The 17,829-nt window shown below is 39.8% G+C and overlaps 1 protein-coding gene across 2 annotated transcripts in view; it reads left to right on the top strand.

Moving 5' to 3' along the window:
- Positions 1–17,829, top strand: part of SASH1 (SAM and SH3 domain containing 1) — a 1,049,232-nt gene that overhangs the window by 422,686 nt on the left and 608,717 nt on the right. The gene's annotated exons all lie outside the window — the stretch shown is intronic.

Genomic DNA, 17,829 nt, shown 5'->3' with positions numbered 1-17,829 from the left:
AGGGATTTATCCACCTCTTATAGGTTTTCTAGTTTTTTTACATACAGGTGTCTGTAGTAGTTTCTGATGGTTATTTTTATTTCTTTGGGGTCAGTGGTAACGTCTTTTTGGTCATTTCTAACTGTATTATTTGGGTCTTCTTTCTTTTCTTCTATTAGTCTAATTGGTGGCCTATCTTATTATTTTTTTCAAACAACTCCTGGATTCATTGATATTTTGAATGGTTTTTCATGTCTCACTTTCTTTCAGTTCAACTCTGATTTTGGTTATTTCTTGTTTTCTGCTAGCATTGGGGTTGATTTGCTCTTGTTTTGCTGATTCTTTCAGTTATAATGTTAGGTTGTTAATTTGAGATCTTTCTAACTTTTTGATATGGGCATTTAGTGCTATGAATTTCCCTCTTAACACTCCTTAGCTGTGTCCCAGAGATTCTGGTATGTTGTATCTTTGTTCTCATTGGCTTCAAATAACTACTTGATTTTTGCCTTAATTTTATTATTTACCCAAAAGTCATTCAGGAGCATGTTGTTTAATTTCCATGTAATTGCATTTGTGTGGTGTTTTTTTTAGTCTTGACTTTTATTTTTATTGTGTTGTGGTCTGAGAGTGCATTTGAGATGATTTTGGTTCTTTTGCATTTGCTGAGGATTGTCTTTCATGGTAGTGATTATCTAGAACAGTCACTCAAATGCATTCAATATATGTGTCACAAAGAACCACACTGTCCCAGCTCCAAAATACTTAACTTTGCCCAGTAAGTTCAGTTGTTTTCACTTTTTTAATGAGTTTAAATAGTCTCAAAACTAAACTAGTGTTGAAGGCAGGTAGTTGAGATTTAAAATTGAAGATGCTATGGAGACATAGTTCAGCCCATCATTTTCCATTGAGTGGACACAGGGAAATAACATCGCTTCTCTAAGACCACCTAATGGTTGATCAAAACAGCAGGAAACCAAATCTCCTGATGCACTATTTTATTTATGCCAGTGGGTCTCAACCCTATCCTTGACATCCTTTTTAATATAAATATTTTCTAATTTTCTCTCTCCCATTTTGAAATGTAATTCATAAATTACATAACTTACACACATATATTTTTAAAACCAACATAAAACTTAGAAAATGAAGAAATAAAAGGGAAAATTATAAAAATACGTATTACAGCCTGTAATGCTCAGACATGGCATGACTGGTGGTCATAATTATGTCAGATGGTCACATTTGTATGTAGAATGACTGTAGAAGTGGCATCTATAAATATAGACTGAGGCACTGGGGTTATGTTGGCAATTCGTATACTACTATTGGATTATCACTGTTGCTGGGATTTTCTGAATTGGTGAACAAATCTTGGTAAAACATTGGGGATAAAAGTACAACTCTCCTTTGATATACACAGTACTTGAACTCCTAGAAAATTTAGTGTAGCTGAAAAATTTGCCCAAAATAATACATGTTTGAAACAGTTTGATTCTGGGTTAAGGGAATTACAAACCAGTTTTTAACCTACATAAATATCCAGTAGAGCATTAAAAAATCTATGTGAGGAAAAATTTTTTGTTGTATGGAGCTCTCCTGCACACTATAGATTGTACAGCATCCTTGGCATTGTTCCACTAAATGTCATAGACCTTTTGCTGCTTAGAAATTTCTCCTACCTGATATCCTAGGTCATCCCTGTTAAGTTCAGCCTTCCACAAAATTCTAGTGCATGGACACAAGGCAGCCAAGTACTTTACTATGCCTAGTAAGAGAGACCTTTGCTCCAGTTCCCAATAAGTTCCTCATTTCCATCTGATACCTCTTCAGCATGGCCTTTCCTATCTGTATTTCTATGAACCTTTTGGCTACAACCACTTAACTAGTTTCTAAAAAGTTCCAAACTTTCCTTCATCTTTCTGTCTTCTTCTGAGTCCTCCAAAATCTTCCAACCTTTGCCTGTTACTTCCACATTTTCAAGTGTCTTTACAGCAACATCCCACTCCTTATACCTAGTTTCTGTCTTAGGCTCTCCAGAGAAACAGAACCAATAGTAAACATATTAGTTTCCTGAAACACATGTTTCTATAATATATAAAGAAAGGGGATGTATTAGGGAGAATTGGCTCAGAGGATTAAAAAGTTCCATGATACTCCATCTATAAGCTGGAGAATGATAGAAGCATGGCTTCTAGAGAAGTTGGTAGCATGGCTCCTGGGGAAGGCAGTAGCATTGCTTGCTCCAATTCTGAATACCTCAAAACTAGAGAAGCTGACAGTGCACCCCCTAATCTGGGGCCAGAGGCCTGACAGACCCAGAGAGGCCACTGATGCAAGTCCCAGAGTCCAAAGGCCAAAGACCTTGGAGTCTGATTCCACAGGCAGGAAGAAGAAAGAGTGTACTGCTACAAAAGAGAGAAAGAGGGTTTGAGCAAAAAAAGAAAAGCAAGCTGAATGTCCTTTTTCTTCCACCTGCTTTGTTCTAGCTGTGCCTGCAGCCGCTTGGGTGATGCTCACCCGTGCTGAGGGCAGGTCTTCCTCTCTCCGCTCACTGATTCACATGTCAGTCTCCTCCGGAAACATCCTCACAGACACACCCAGAAACAATACCAGCCCTCTAGGCATCCTCAATCCAGTCAAGTTGACACCTAATATCATCCAACACAGGAGGTGTCAGTTTTCTTAAAGAATCTCTGAACTAAGGTCATATTGCCTCCCACTGCTACAAGAATGACAGAAGAACATTCTAAATAGAGGCTTTTGGAGAAAAGGTTTGACTTTCCTGGTACAAAAGAGTTTTCTTTGTGAAATAAAGTATAATAATCATAAATCATCTATTTTTTCTTACCCTTTAAAAATACGACATGTAGGGGTGAAAATGGTGCAGAGGATGTAGCTCTGGGTTGGTTATAATAAAAACAGGATCTGATAATTCTATTATTTCTCATACAAAATGATATCCCCTCCTTGTTCAGCTTCTCTCCCTCAAACATATTTCAGCACGTAAATCTTGCATTTATATCAAAATGCCTTCATTTTTCAAAATTATTTACTAGAAGTATAATCTTTGCCTTCTCTTTTGGAGAACCTAAGTCCAGAAGGACTCAGATCCAAATTCAGGCTTTGCCTGACAATTCTATCCTTAAGAGTAATTCTCTAGTTACCTTCCATGTCATATAGTTGGGTTTCAAGATGGACATTCTAGAAATTAATAATTGGGCTATTTAAATCATATTGACAAATGCATTTCTCTCTTTGAAACCATATATTTCTCAACAAGAAGTGGCAAAAATCAATAAATTCATGTTTAACTTACAGAATGTCATAAAAATTTTTGTTGTGCTGCAGAGCAAGGAAACATGCTACCGGTCTGTTCATTCGGATAAGAACATTCTTCTTTGAATTGCAGTTTTACTATGTATTTATCTGTATTATACAAAAGCCTGTGACAATCAAAGAGGAGAAGGTTTGCATCTTTGGTTTCACAGAAATTTGCATATCAAAAATATGCAATGCTGTAGTGATATATTGCATAGAAATATACACTTCAATAAGCATAATATTTTTCTTGGCACTTTTGAATGAAATACTTAAAGCAGTACTTTGCCTGAGTTCTAAATGTTTTCCACAGAAATCCTCCACATCTATGTTTCATTTTTATTTTATATAAAGAGGTAAAGAAATTCGTGATGTAATATTTTCTTGTATAATAGCATTAAATTAGTGCCTTTCTTCTGGAATGCTGAAAGCACTGTTGTGTTCCCTTGCTTTATCGTTATATATAGCATATTTGTGGAACCAGATAAGACACGCATTATTTCTGTTTTGGAAGTAAACAAACTGAAGTACAGAGGCAATAAATAGGCAAGAGCAAGGACCTACAACAAAATATGTCAGGGTAGAGGGGACTTTTCAGAGAGCTGGATCCTAGGGTACCCTGAGAGAAAAAGGGGTACCCAGAGAGAAATCAGGGGGCTCCAGCTGATCACTTTGAACCTGACTCACAAACGAGTAGGCTCAACCATGGCTTGGAGGACCCGGGAGTATCAGCTGACTTAAATGTACTTGGATACCCCGAAGTGGCGTGCAGGCACGTCATTAGCAGTTATCAGGGGGTATTCTACTTTTCCTAGCAAACAATTTGAATGTTAATATTTTAGCTCCAGTGAATACTAAAATTATTATCTTCCCAACCCTTCCCCTCTCTTCTTGACATGAAAATAGAGCTGTATCAGGTCTTACAGAATTGTGTGTGTGTGTGTGTGTGTGTGTGTGTTGGGGTAGGACAATGAAAATAAGGTGTTGCTCAATCTTAGAGGAAAGGGAACACACTGCACCTGCACCAGCTGAACTTACCAATGACTGAGCAGCCACAGAGAGTGTTTTCCCTTCACTTCAGTGTTCATGGTAAACGCTCAGGCAGAGTCTGCTGACTGAGGAAAAGGGAACGGGTTTGCCTATTGAACATTATCTGAATAACCATTTGGTGACTGATGTGCTTCTCTTGAACTTCGATAAATTGATTTCTATAGCAAAATAATGATGATTATTCAAAAATAGTATTTTAAACTACCCATTAAAGGAGGCATAAAATTCATCAATTTTTGCATCACCGGTGAGGAAAATGGCAAGCAAGACCTAAACCAGCTTGATAACAGCCTTTCTGTTTAACTTAGGATCTTTGACCAAGAGCAGAGCCACTTGACAGCTTGCACATTTGCTTCCTCCTTTCCAATAGTGTGGATAAAATTACATCACAAAACAGGAGATTGAGCAGCATCAATGATTATCATAGATAGAAGATTTGACAAGCCTCAGTCATGGTCCAACACATTTGAACAATGAGGAAAGACTGTGAGCATGAAGTCATGCAATCAGATTAGACACAAAAGTGGCGACCTACCAGACATGGCTCATGGCATCTGTGTGGGGAACAAAGTTATGTTCTTGAGAATCCATTGAGAAAGTGACAAAGTAGGAAGAAATGAGACAATGAGATTATTGAAGAGAGATACCCAATTAAGGAAGTTCACAGGAATTTCAACATGGGGTACTGCTAACCCACTCTTCTAAATGTTTGCTAACAAACGTGACAAGCTTGTATTAGGTTGGAAATTGCAGCAGGCTAGGGAATAGGGAGCTGGAATTCTACTCTTCCTTTGCTGTGTAACCTCAAGCAAAGTATTTTTATTCCTACTCAGCTTGGTGTCTTCATTTGTAAAAGGACTGAATTAGAGGACGTGTCATTTTAGAGGTCTCTTTCAATTCCAAACACTCTAAAATTCTGTGACATCTCAAAATAACCTAGAGTAATGCAAATGCCACTTTTTAATATCTAGCATTACAAACAACAAAAATAGCAAGGACTGCTTACAGGCATCTGTATTACCATGAGCACAAATTGGACACATTCATTACAAAGCAGAGAAAATACACCAGGTCTGCTTCACAAAAAAATCATATCCCGAGGAAGAGAAATGTGTCAAAAGGCACCAGATTATGTGCCAAAATAGGAAATATTGTTCTAGTTGCAGGTGACCTTTCATAGTGAGATCATTCACTTGCTGGTTATGCTGTCACATAAGTTAATACTGCCCTTTAAAGGTCATTGCCATGGGTGTGCCCCTGGGTACGTCCTAACATAAGCCTCTAATTTACTTTCCCCCCATCAAATATACCCTATAATGAGGCATAGTTCCTTAACCCACTCCGAGTCTGGTGGGAAACACATTTATCCTTGTATTATATGCATTTTACATGTAAAATTATTGATGGGGGATGAAGAAAGGTAAGACGCTTCATTGCAGACCTTCGTGACCTGCACTGATTAGGGAAGAAGTCATTCTATAATAGTAGTAGAATTTTTCTAGATAGCTAGAAGTGTTTAACTGTTTATATGACATAACATTACAACTTTGAAAAAAATTAGAATCTTTAAAGTACGAAATCTAGTATAACTGTATGCTCCTGGCAACAGTTATGAAAACGCTCAGCAACGTTTGACTGTATGTTGTCACCTTCATTTATTTTACTTGGTTTCAAGTTCTTAAAAGTGGTCATAAGCAAAAATCATCATTCTGTAGGAGACCCCTGACCGGCTCAGGTGAAACAAAAATGCATGAAATGGAACAAATTTGTTACTCACAGGTCCCAGAGAGGTGAGGGGTAATGACAGGTGGTGGCAGGTGGGGTACAGGGGAGGATTGAAGGGAAGTCCAGAGGCAGCAGGGAGCATACCGGTGGGTGGGAAATTGAGAGAGGGTTAAGAGAGACAGGGAGCATAATGCAACCTATGGACCTGTGAGACTCTGCCTATGCTAAGGTCTATGGCCATTATTCCTTAGGCTCTCATGGGGATTGTGGATTGGCTAGTTAGGGAAAACATGCATGAAGCAGGGAACATATTTACATGATTCTGGTATTGACCGTTAGGTTTTATAGTGATCAGTAACTGCAGGATATGTCAGGTTTTGAGTCAGTTTGAGGGAAGTTTGAACCTCCCTCTTTGTGAGCCAAAGGTCACAGAGGTCATTCAGGTTTCAAACAACTTGTGTCGGGCCTAAATGTGTATGCCAAGGCAGCAACTACATTAAACACATTTATGACACTGCTCCTTACTGATTCAGGTTTGTAGTGGCCAATGTGATTTAGCAAACACGCAACAAGTGTGTCCAGTGTGACTGGCCTGTGCAAAGGTTGGGATAGATGGATTCACACCTTGCTCTGTGTAGGTTTGTGTTGTCATCCAGGCACTGGCAGTTATGCTTGGCTCAATGCTACTACATCCTGGGTACGTATGTCTCTGCCTGCCTCTGGAGATCCCTCAAACTGCAGCACTGGTGGGCACATCTTCAGAGTGATATCATATGGCCTTCAAGGGAGATGAAGCTTAAAGGGGTTAAAAACTAGAGAGCCTGTGGTATGGGCTTGAGCCCACCCCAGAGAACCCCTCTACCTTTTGCTTGTTGTCCTAGGAGACAGTGTGCTCCTTCATCACACTCTAGTCCACATTTTGATCCCACTGCCTGCGATTAGCTACCGTCTCCTTCCTCTTTCTCCTCCCTGCAGCCCTTCTGCAGGCCTTTTATATTTCCTGGTATGTCTCCCAGGCTTCTCACCTCCTACAGAAGAGGAAAGGCCTTGAATAGATATTATGACCTTATTATCCATATGATTAATTTAATAGATATTTGTTTATTGCTATCTACATACCTGGGACTTTTCTGGGTATTGGGGATAACAGCAATTAACAAAGCAAACAAAACTCTTCACTACATGGAATTGATGTGTGGATCTAGAGAAGACAGACAATAAACAAATAATCGCTCTGTGTAGTCTGTCCTGTGATGATAATGCTGTAGTTCAAAGTAAAACAGAAAGGGAGATGGCGTGTGCTGAGTTAGGTGAGGGGGTAGGTTGCAATTTTTAACATTTTCCATTTGATAAACCAGCTACAACAGGCCTCAGTTTGAACTGAATATATTTGCCCTGATAGATGTTCACGGGTTGTATCTTGGTCTCAAAGGAAGTTTCGTGCAGGGATTCCTGGTACCAGAGATTGGAAATTCATAAATCCAAAATGTTGCTGAAGTAGAAAGAGCCCTGCCCCTCTCTGGACAATGGCTTTTGTCAAGGCCTATCTGATGCTTTTGGGTAGACGCCAGCCTTTTCACCTTGACCTGGGGATCAGTGGTGTGTTTCTGTATCACACGTGGGTCCTTGATGAGACCCATCTTAGACCCATCAAGGATAAATTGATGAGAGAGTCTAAGGATCTGAATACTTCATAGGGCCTCAACGGGCATAGGAAGGTCTTGGATAATTTTCAGACAGCAACATGCTGGGTGGTGCTAAAAATCAGTTTCCTGGTGTTTAGGGGAGTCAAACACAGACTTTAGAGATCAGAGACCCTGAGGCTCTCCTCTACTGGTATTGCTGGGAAACCTTGTTCCATGTACATGTAGTGTATTTTTTCAACAACTAGAAAATACTCAGCTATGCTTAGGCCTCCACTTCAAGCTTTTCTGGTCCAACATAGTCTTGAAAAGGCCAAGTCATAGTGAGTTCTGCTTCCCTGACAAAATAGGCCAGGCCTCTGTGACTGGAAACACGCATTAAAGGTGAGTAGTGCCCACCGCAGGCCCAGCAGCAGGCTGGGAATCAGAGGAGGACAGACAGAGCTGGGTGCCCAGTTAGGGCAAGCTAAAGCCAGACTGCTAGATTAGTGCTGCTGCGGAGCCCCGGGTAGAAGTCCTGGACCACAGATGGGAGCAGAGGTGGTCAGGCCATTATGAAGACATAAAAGATGTCCTCAGTTAATACTTGTTAAAAGATGATGGAAACAGCTTTCTTCAAGAAAGTGGTGGTAGGAAAAGAAATGAAAAGCAGCACTGAAAACCAACAGGAACAGAGATGACAAATAGCATCTGAATGTATTTGTTTCCTAAGGCTAATTTGTCAGAGTAAATTGTCACAAACGTGGTGGCTCAAACCAAAATAAATTTATCCTCTCACAGTTCAGGATGGCAGGAGCCCAAAATCCTTCTGGAGGTTCTGTGGGAAAATCCATTACATGCCTCTATCCTGGCTTCTGGTGGCTCCAGCCTTCCTTGGCTTATGGACACATCACCCCAATCTCAACCTCAGTCTTCACATGGTTTCCTCCTGTCTTTCTGTGTCTGTGTGTCTCAAAGTTCTTCTTTCTTTCTCTCATATGGACAGCAGTCATTGGAGTTTAGGCCCACCCTAAATCCAGGATAATGTCATCTCAAATCTTTAGCTAGATGTATAAAGTCCACATTACCAAATAAGGTCACATTCATAAGTACCAGGGGTTAATACTTGGACATGTCTTTTTGGAAGGCACTATTCAAGCCACTATATTGAAGTTAGTATCTAACAAGACAGTTGTCAATTATGTGTAATAAGAATATGGGCCAAAGAGGGGCTCATCTCATTTTTATTCTCCATCCATGAGAGAAAATAACCTGAGATCCACTCCTCTGCAAAAGTCAGATTTTAGAACGTAAGCCATATATACCCACATGCTAAACTCTTGGATCTACACTGCTTCTTTTATGAAATCAATATAATACATGTGCCAAATTACTTTTTAACAGATGTGATGCTACATCACTATCCAAATTATAGGCCAGCTTTTATGGATTACTGTTTTAAAGATGAATAATGGGCAACTTTACCTCTGACACTATAGGTATTGCCAGTAATGTGAAACGAAAGCAGAGAAGGAATAATGTAAGCCAGCATATTTCATAGTTAAGGTGATGTCCTACCGAATATAATTCACACTTAACATCATACGAATTGGCCTCTTGGTACTTTGTCCATTAAAGCAGAATTTTTAAGTATTTCAATCTCATGAATAAGTTTTTTTTTTTAAGGAAAAGAAGAATGCATGTAAAACCATTGCCATTTTATGAAACTGTATTTTAAAAGGGGAAACCAAAATAATATGGTTCTAGAATAAACTTCACTGTCAACTGCATGAGTTTGACAAGGTCTTCCTAGATCTTGTGACATTACTATCCTTTGTAAGCCAGGGAAAAGCAAACTGCCAGGTGATCTACCAGGTTCTATGCCAGAGTCACACCTTTTCCACCTGTGTCTCAGAGTTGACCACATTAGTAATGCTGGGGCTAAACTCAAGTTTTCCCACTAAGTTGAGGAATTTAGAACGAGTAGAGAGGGAGAGCCAATGGCTTTATAAGGTTTAAATTTAGAAATCCCTTGATAGTCTCACCAGGAGAGTCAGCTCTACTGATGCTGGGAGAGTTTAAGACAGTAAAGTCACAGTTACTAGTAGTTTCTTGATACAGATGGAGAAGAGAAAACTTTCCTAGAGGTATGCAAGGCAGCATTTCAAAGGCCCTTAGGATGTTGTACTCTTTTCAGACTATTAATCTCCCTGGTCTGACCATTACCCTTGTATTTGTAGCCATTCTTGCATTGCCATAATGAATAAATACCTGAGACTGGGTAATTTATAAGAAAAGGGGTTTAATTGGCTTATGGTTCTGCAGGTGGTACAGGAAGAATAGCTCTAGCATCAGCTTCTATGGAGGCCTCAGGAAGCTTACAATCATGGCAGAACAAGAAGGGGGAGCAGGCACATCACATAGTGAGAGCAGGAACAGGGTGGGGAGAGCAGGGGTGGAGGAGGGGAAGGGACCACACACTTTTAAATATCCAAATCTCATGAGAACTCCCTATCATGAGGACAGCACGAAGGGAGTGGTGCTAAACCATTCATGAGAAATTTACCGCCATGATCCAGTCACCTCCCACCAGGTCCCACCTCCAACACTAAGAATTACAATTCAACATGAGATTTGGATAGTAACAGATATCCAAACTATATCAACCATTGTAAGGTTAAAATAAAAAGAATGAGGTGATTTTCTAACAGAATTACGAGCAAAGAAAAGAAAGTGCCAGCCTCCAGGGTAGAAAGGCAATTCATTGCCCTCTGATTTATCTCTTCGTCTTCCATCCAGCATTGCCAGCGTTCGTGCCAAAATAAGTTTGGAGGAAATTTTTTATTTAGGAAAGTACAATCCTGGGGCCTTAGGAAAGAATCTTTATGTGATATCCTATTCAGGTCTTGAGAGTAGATGACATGGGCATGAACAGGGACTGTGTATGTGTGAGTGTGTGTGTTGGTGGGAGGACAAGAGCAGGAAGAAAGATACATGGCATCAAAAAAAAATTGGATTCTGCTTGCCGCAGACCTGAATAATGCCTGGAAGATCGAAATACTAGTCATATGATCCTGGGAATCAACAGCTAATCCTCAAGAACTGAGGTAATGTCACCAACCCACTTTTATCTCTGCCATTTACCCTATCAGACAAAGAATAAATAGTCAAGAGTTATTGAAGGCTATAATATTTAAAACCTTTAAATAGGCTTCTAGGTTCTTTTGGTTTTGAATTTTGATTGGCCAAATTCCAGAAAAGGACTCTTGTTGACTAAGAGGTATAGTTCCGGAATCATTCAGAGCTGAGGAAAGTTGGATCCTCTAGCAAGCCATGCTCACCTCATCTATAATAACACAAGTCTAACCACTCCTTAAAGTAGGGCCCTCCGCAGGTGTCCTAGGCTAGGCTTATTGGAGTTGGTTGACCAGTAAGTCACCAACTTAGATAGGCTCTCTCTTTAGAATCCTCCTAGCAGAGGATGGCCTAGCAGTCTGGCTTCATCTGTCAGGAAAAGGTTTGCAGAGATGTTATTTCCTTAGACTTGGGAGCAGGAGTTGTTGATCACTGTTTTGCAAGAATGAGGCAGAACTCACTAGGAAAAAGAATTATACTTGAGGGGGACGGTTCAAATTGCAGACACTATGGACTTTGGAATTTCCCCTGGAAAAGTATGAAGGGATATTCTTAATAACCAGAGGGTTAAAACTATCCTCAGTGCAAGATTGTGAGTGTCAGATGTCTATATAAGAATTTTCATTCACACCATAGGTTTAAGAAGGTTTGATAATGTCATATATCTTTTTTATAAGTTAGAAATTGCCTAAGACTTATCTCAGGTGCTTGTCTTAAAAAGCAAGATTTTAAAAGCACACACTTATATACAAACATACACAGCTTTTCTAGGGTCTAGTACTAAAAGCTCCTTAAGACACTTTAACCATTGGGAATTTTTCAGGGTCTAGTACTAAAAGCACCTTAAGACACTTTAACCATTTGGAAAATTCATGGTTGATTAAGTTGAGTCATTTATGAATAACAGTAGAGCTTCCAATGAAGTAAAACTTCTTTGTAATTCAAGAGGTGATTGAGTCTTCAATGGACCTACGCCTTGTGTTCAACTGTTAGGAGATATTGGCTTAAAGTAGGAGATTACTCTGTGTCAGAGAGTATGTAATAGGGAGAAGTGAGTCCATTATATTCACCACTGATCTATGCTAAGCAGAGCTTCAGTTTCTCAGTTCCCTAGCCAGTTGTTTTGATGACAATAGAGGGAAACATTATTTTTGTTTAATACTTTCGTTAAAAGATCAAAGAACTCTTATTACTGACAACAGTACTAAAAATGTATTAATCAAAGGAAAAAGATAACACTCCTCATTTATTCAACTGACATTTAATGAGTATCTCTTGTGCTCCTAATCTATGACATAAGAGATGCTCAATGGAAATTAGGGTACAGACTCTACACTCATGGAGTTTATAGACTAGTAGGAGAGATGGATTAATAAATAGACAATTGTCATGTGATGTGATAAGCTGACACTCCGCCTTCCCTGGGCTGAGAACAGCCCACTACCCACAGGGGTAGGCCTTGACAGCCATGTTAAAATATAGGACTGTGGTTCCAAGCCATAGTGATTATTCCAAGGATGGGCACTGTATTCCAACTGGACAGTCAGAATCTCTTTCATTTAGGATTCCAGTTGAGAAATAAAGTGCTAGCATATCAGAATTGGTTGCTTGAACTGTGTGAATAGCAGCTAGGGCCAGTGGAGGAGGAGTGGCTGACATGTATGTACTGCTTTTACTCTCAGCACTTTGGATACCAAATGCATGGGTTTTTCTTCACACCAACCAATTCTCCAACGACCTGGACTCCAACTGGTTATCTTATAATCGATTCTCACATGAACCCCACAGGTTAAGGGCTCAGTTTCACAAGACTACCCTCACTGTGGATACCAGTCATAGGATCAAGTAACTAGGGCACCCACCCTTCTGTCTGACTTGGCTGCAAAGTCTGGGGTTCCCACAATCTCCTCCTAAGTTTTGATAATTTGCTAGAATCACTCACAGAACTCAGGGAGACACTTTACTTAGCTTTGCTTACCACTGCCAGTTTTTTATAAAGGATACAACCCAGAAGCAGCCATATGGAAGAGATGCCCAAAGCATGTGGCAAAGGTCAGGAAGCTTCCCTGGGCTCTCTGAGCCCCTACCCATCACCTCCATGTGTTCACTGGCCCTGAAGATCTCTGAACCCCATTGCTGAGGGGTTTCATGGAGGTTTTGTTATACAGGCATGATTGATTAAATCATTGGCCACTGGTAATTGACTCAGTCTTTAGCCCCCTCCCCTCCCTGGAGGTTGAAGGTGGGTGTGGAAGGGAAGGTGGGGTAAAACTTCCAACTCTTTAATCATGCCTTGGTCTTTCTGGAAGCCAGCACCCATCCTGATCTTATCTAGGGACCAACCAAGACTGGCCTCTTTAAAATAAAAGATATTCCTGTCACCCAAGAAATTCCAAGGGATTAAGAAGCTTCATACAAGAAGCTTAGGGACAAAGACAAAATATGCATTTATCACCCCTAGCATGGAGATGCATAACAGTGAAATCTGGCCTTCAGAGAGAGAGAAGACATGTACGAGATGTCGAAGAGAAATAGTAGCAAGAGACGGCAGGACTCAAGACAGAAAGAGAAAGAGACCAAGCAATCAGTAGTTCCATTTTCCAATGGCTTCCCAGACAACATATTGGTTCCCATCTTTCTAGAGGCACAGTTGTTCAACTTTACCTCAGGTTCTATGAGATATTCTAGCACTTAAAAAAAATTTTTTTAGCCTTGCCTTGTTCAAAATGGAGTTCCATTAATTACTACCAAAAGTATTTGGACCAAGACATATTCCTATAGGGGTAAGAATATGACATTACGGGATCACCTGGGAAAGAGATAGCTCAGTCTTATAGGAATATGGAAGGATTCCCTAGTGAAGTATCTGAATTGTGTCCTAAAGGAGAATAGAAATCAGCCAGGAGAATAGAAGTCAGCTAATGGGTGCCTTAGGCAAAGGGAACAGCACCTGCAAAGCCCAGATGTTAGATAGCATGACACATTTTGGGATCTACAAAAGATTCTCTGTGGGTACAGCCAATATCATGCTGAATGGACAAAAACTGGAAGCATTCCCTTTGAAAACTGGCACAAGACAAGGATGCCATCTCTTACCACTCTATTCAACATAGTGTTGGAAGTTCTGGCTGGGGCAATCGGGCAAGAAAAAGAAATAAAGCATATTCAGTTAGGAAAGGAGGAAGCCAAATTGTCTATTTGCAGATGACATGATTGTGTATTTAGAAGACCCCATCGTCCCAGCCCAAAATCTCCGTAAGCTGATAAGCACCTTCAGCAAAGTCTCAGGATACAAAATCAATGTGCAAAAATCACAAGCATTCCTATACACTAATAACAGACAAACAAAGAGCCAAATCAAGAACAAAGTGCCATTTACAATTGCTACAAAGAGAACAAAATACCTAGGAATACAACTAACAAGGGATGTGAAGGACCTCTTCAAGGAGAACTGCAAACCACTGCTCAAGGAAATAAGAGAGTACACAAACAGATGAAAAAACATTCCATGCTCTTTGTTAGGAAGAATCAATATCATGAAAATGACCATATTGCCCAAAATAATTTAGAGATTCATTGCTATCCCCATCAAGCTACCATTGAACTTCTTCACAGAACGGAAAAAATCATCTTAAACTTCATATGAAACCAAAAGAGAACACACATAGCCAAGACATTCCTAAGCAAAAAAAAAAAAAAAAAAAAGCTGGAGGCGTCATGCTACCTGACTTCAAACTATACAAGGCTACAGTAATCAAAACAGCATGGTACTGGTACCAAAACAGAGATGTAGACCAATGGAACAGAATTGAGGTCTCAGAAGTAACACCACACAATCTACAACCATCTCATCTTTGACAAACCTCACAAAAACAAGCAATGTGGCAAAGATTCCCTATTTAATAAATGGTGTTGGGAAAACTGGCTAGCCATATGCAGAAAGCTGAAACTGGATCCCTTCCTTACAACTTATACAAAAATTAGCCCCAGATGGATTAAAGATTTAAACATAAGACCTAACACCATACATATCCTAGAAAAAAACCTAGACAATGCCAATCAGGACATAGGCATGGGCAAGGTTATCATGACTAAAACACCAAAAGCATTGGCAACAAAAGCCAAAATAGACAAATGTGATCTAATTAAACTTAAGAGCTTCTGCACAGAAAAAAAAAAAAAAAAACTACCGCTAGAGTGAACTGGCAACCTACATTATGGGGGAATATTTTTGCAGTCTATCCATCTGACAAAGGGCTAATATCCAGAATCTAGAAAGAACTAAAACAAATTTACAAGAAAAAAACAAACCCATCAAAAAGTGGGCAATGGATATGAACAGACATTTTACGAAAGAAGACATTTATGCAGCCAACAAACATATGAGAAAAAGCTCATCATCACTGGTCATTAGAGAAATGCAAATCAAAACCACATTGAGATACCCTCTCACACCAGTTAGAATAGTGATCATTAAGAAATCATGAGACAACAGATGCTGGAAAGGATGTGGAGAAATAGGAATGCTTTTACACTGTTGGTGGGACTGTAAATTTTTACAACCATTGTGGAAGACAGTGTGGCAATTCCTAAAGGATCTAGAACTAGAAATAGCATTTAACCCAGCAATCCCATTATTGGGTATATATCCAAAGGATTATAAAACATTCTATTATAAAGACATATGCACATGTGTGTTTACTGAAGCACTGTTTACAATAGCAAAGACTTGGAACCAACCCAAGTGCCCATCAAAAATAGACTAGATAAAGAAAATGTGGCACATAGACACCATGGAATACTATGCACCCATAATAACGGATGAGTTCATGTCTTTGCAGGGACATGGATGAAGCTGGAAACCATTATTCTCACCAGACTGACACAGGAGCAGAAAACCAAACACTGTATATTCTCACTCATACGTGGGTGTTGAACAATGAGGACACATGGACACCGGTAGGGGAATATCACACACTGGGGCCTGTCACGGGATGGGGAGATTAGGGGAGGAATAGCAGGGGTGAGGGGATTGGGGAGGGATAACATTAGGAAATATACCTAATGTAGATGTCGGGGATATGGATGCAGCAAACCACCAAAGCACGTGTGTACCTGTTTAACAAATCTGCACGTTCTGTACATGCACCCCAAAACTTAAAGTATAATTAAAAAATTCAAAAAAAAAGGATTCTCCATGGGTAAAGTATATAGCTAGGAGAAGCATATATGTTTGTGGGAGGAGAATATCAGTGTCAAGAGATGACTCTCCCAGGCCATTGGCAGAATTCATTTTTTTGCAACAGTAGGGATTACGGCAGCTTGCTTCTTCAAAGCCAGCAACTAAGAGGGAAAGAGACAGAGTCAGCAGGATGGGAGTTTATGTAACATGATGTAATCAAGGGGATGGCATCACCTTTTCCATATTCTATTGGTTAGAAGCAAATCACATGCTTGGGGAGATCATTCTACAAGGGCATGAGCACCAGGAGATGAAGCCACCTTAAAGTGTGTTCATCACAGCACCCTGCTGTATGCTTTCACTTAGTCCGCTTGTGAATGAAAAGGTGGGCTGCACTGCAGCTTCTCTGGCAAAATCCATTATTCTCTTATGAAGAAACTTTAATCTTGGGAAAAGTTTATGACCTGAAAGGTCTACTAGGGAATATTTCTGCATTGTTAGCAAATATCATATATTCTGCTTTGCCACAAATACTATATCTGCTGCATCTTCTTGTCATCGAAGGCAACATGATGATTTAAAAGTGTATGGCAGGCCAGGTACAGTGGCTCACACCCGTAATCCCAGGAATACTTTGGGAGGCCAAGGCAGGCGGATCACTTGAGGTTAGGAGTTCAAGACCAGCCGGGCCAATCTGGTGAAACCCCAACTCTACTAAAAATATAAAAATTAGCCAGGCATGGTAGTGCATGCCTGTAGTCTCAGATACAGCTTTGGGAGGCTGAGGTATGAGAATCACTTCAACTCTGGACATGGAGGTTGCAGTGAGCCAGGATCGTGCTACTGCACTCCAGCCTGAGCAACAGAGCAAGACTCTGTCTCAAAAAAAAAAAAAAAAAAAAAAGCGTATGATTAATTCAATTATGCCATAACATGTTTATAGGGCTTCTGAAAACAGATGCTCAGTCGACTTCTGCAACATCTTTCATGACAGTTTACTGATTGAAACATCTTAAAGATATTTTTCTCCAACTTACTCTTAGGTATAGGATTATCTTCTTTCTTATACTCTATCTGTGTTTATTTTAAATACACAATATTAGAGGCAATACCTACCTGTGTTTAGCATGTCCTGTGTGATGTAGCACACCATCAGGGAGCATAGGTCTCTAATGCATGCCATCTGGTGATTCAGGGACATGTTTGTGAATAAACAGGGACTCTGCTGATTACCTACTTGGTATGTGCATTTAATTAAGTGCACAAATTCCTACAGGCATGTGGTTAAAAGGGCTTTGGCAGATTTCCCCTCTGAAGGGCTTGGCTGTGTGAGGCAGGAACCCTCCCTGGCACTGGAATTCCAAACATGCCTGCGTTTGTAACAATAAAGAGTGGTTTAACATCACGGAGGCTTTCATCAGCTTACATTTCAGTTTATAGCCCAATCACTGTAATAACTCACACTGAAGTAGAATAGGTTTTTTAGGTGTACTGTATCTGTTTACTTCATGCAAAATTAACATTTATAAACAAAAAATATGAATACCACAACATGACAGTATCAAAACAACCTGTGTGTGAGGTGTGATCCTTCTGGTAGTTGTTCTTCAGATATATCACTTTGTATTACAAAGCAACTCAATGAGAAGGGTATTTTAAAATAAAAAACCTACATAAACAAAATACACATTTTTTCTTAAATATAGTGACAAAATCATGGTACTTTGGAATCTAATTTAGAATATTTCAAACTAAAATTGAGCGTGTGAGAGTGTGTGTGTGTGTGTGTGTGTGTGTGTGTGTGTGTGTGTGTGTGTG

The sequence above is a fragment of the Sapajus apella genome, unplaced genomic scaffold, assembly GCF_009761245.1.
Source record: "Sapajus apella isolate SASKATOON/1434 unplaced genomic scaffold, GSC_monkey_1.0 scaffold6, whole genome shotgun sequence".
In the NCBI taxonomy this organism is placed as follows: Eukaryota; Metazoa; Chordata; class Mammalia; order Primates; family Cebidae; genus Sapajus; species Sapajus apella.
Note: the sequence above shows the minus strand (reverse complement) of the source record. Positions and strands in the feature narration are given on the sequence as shown.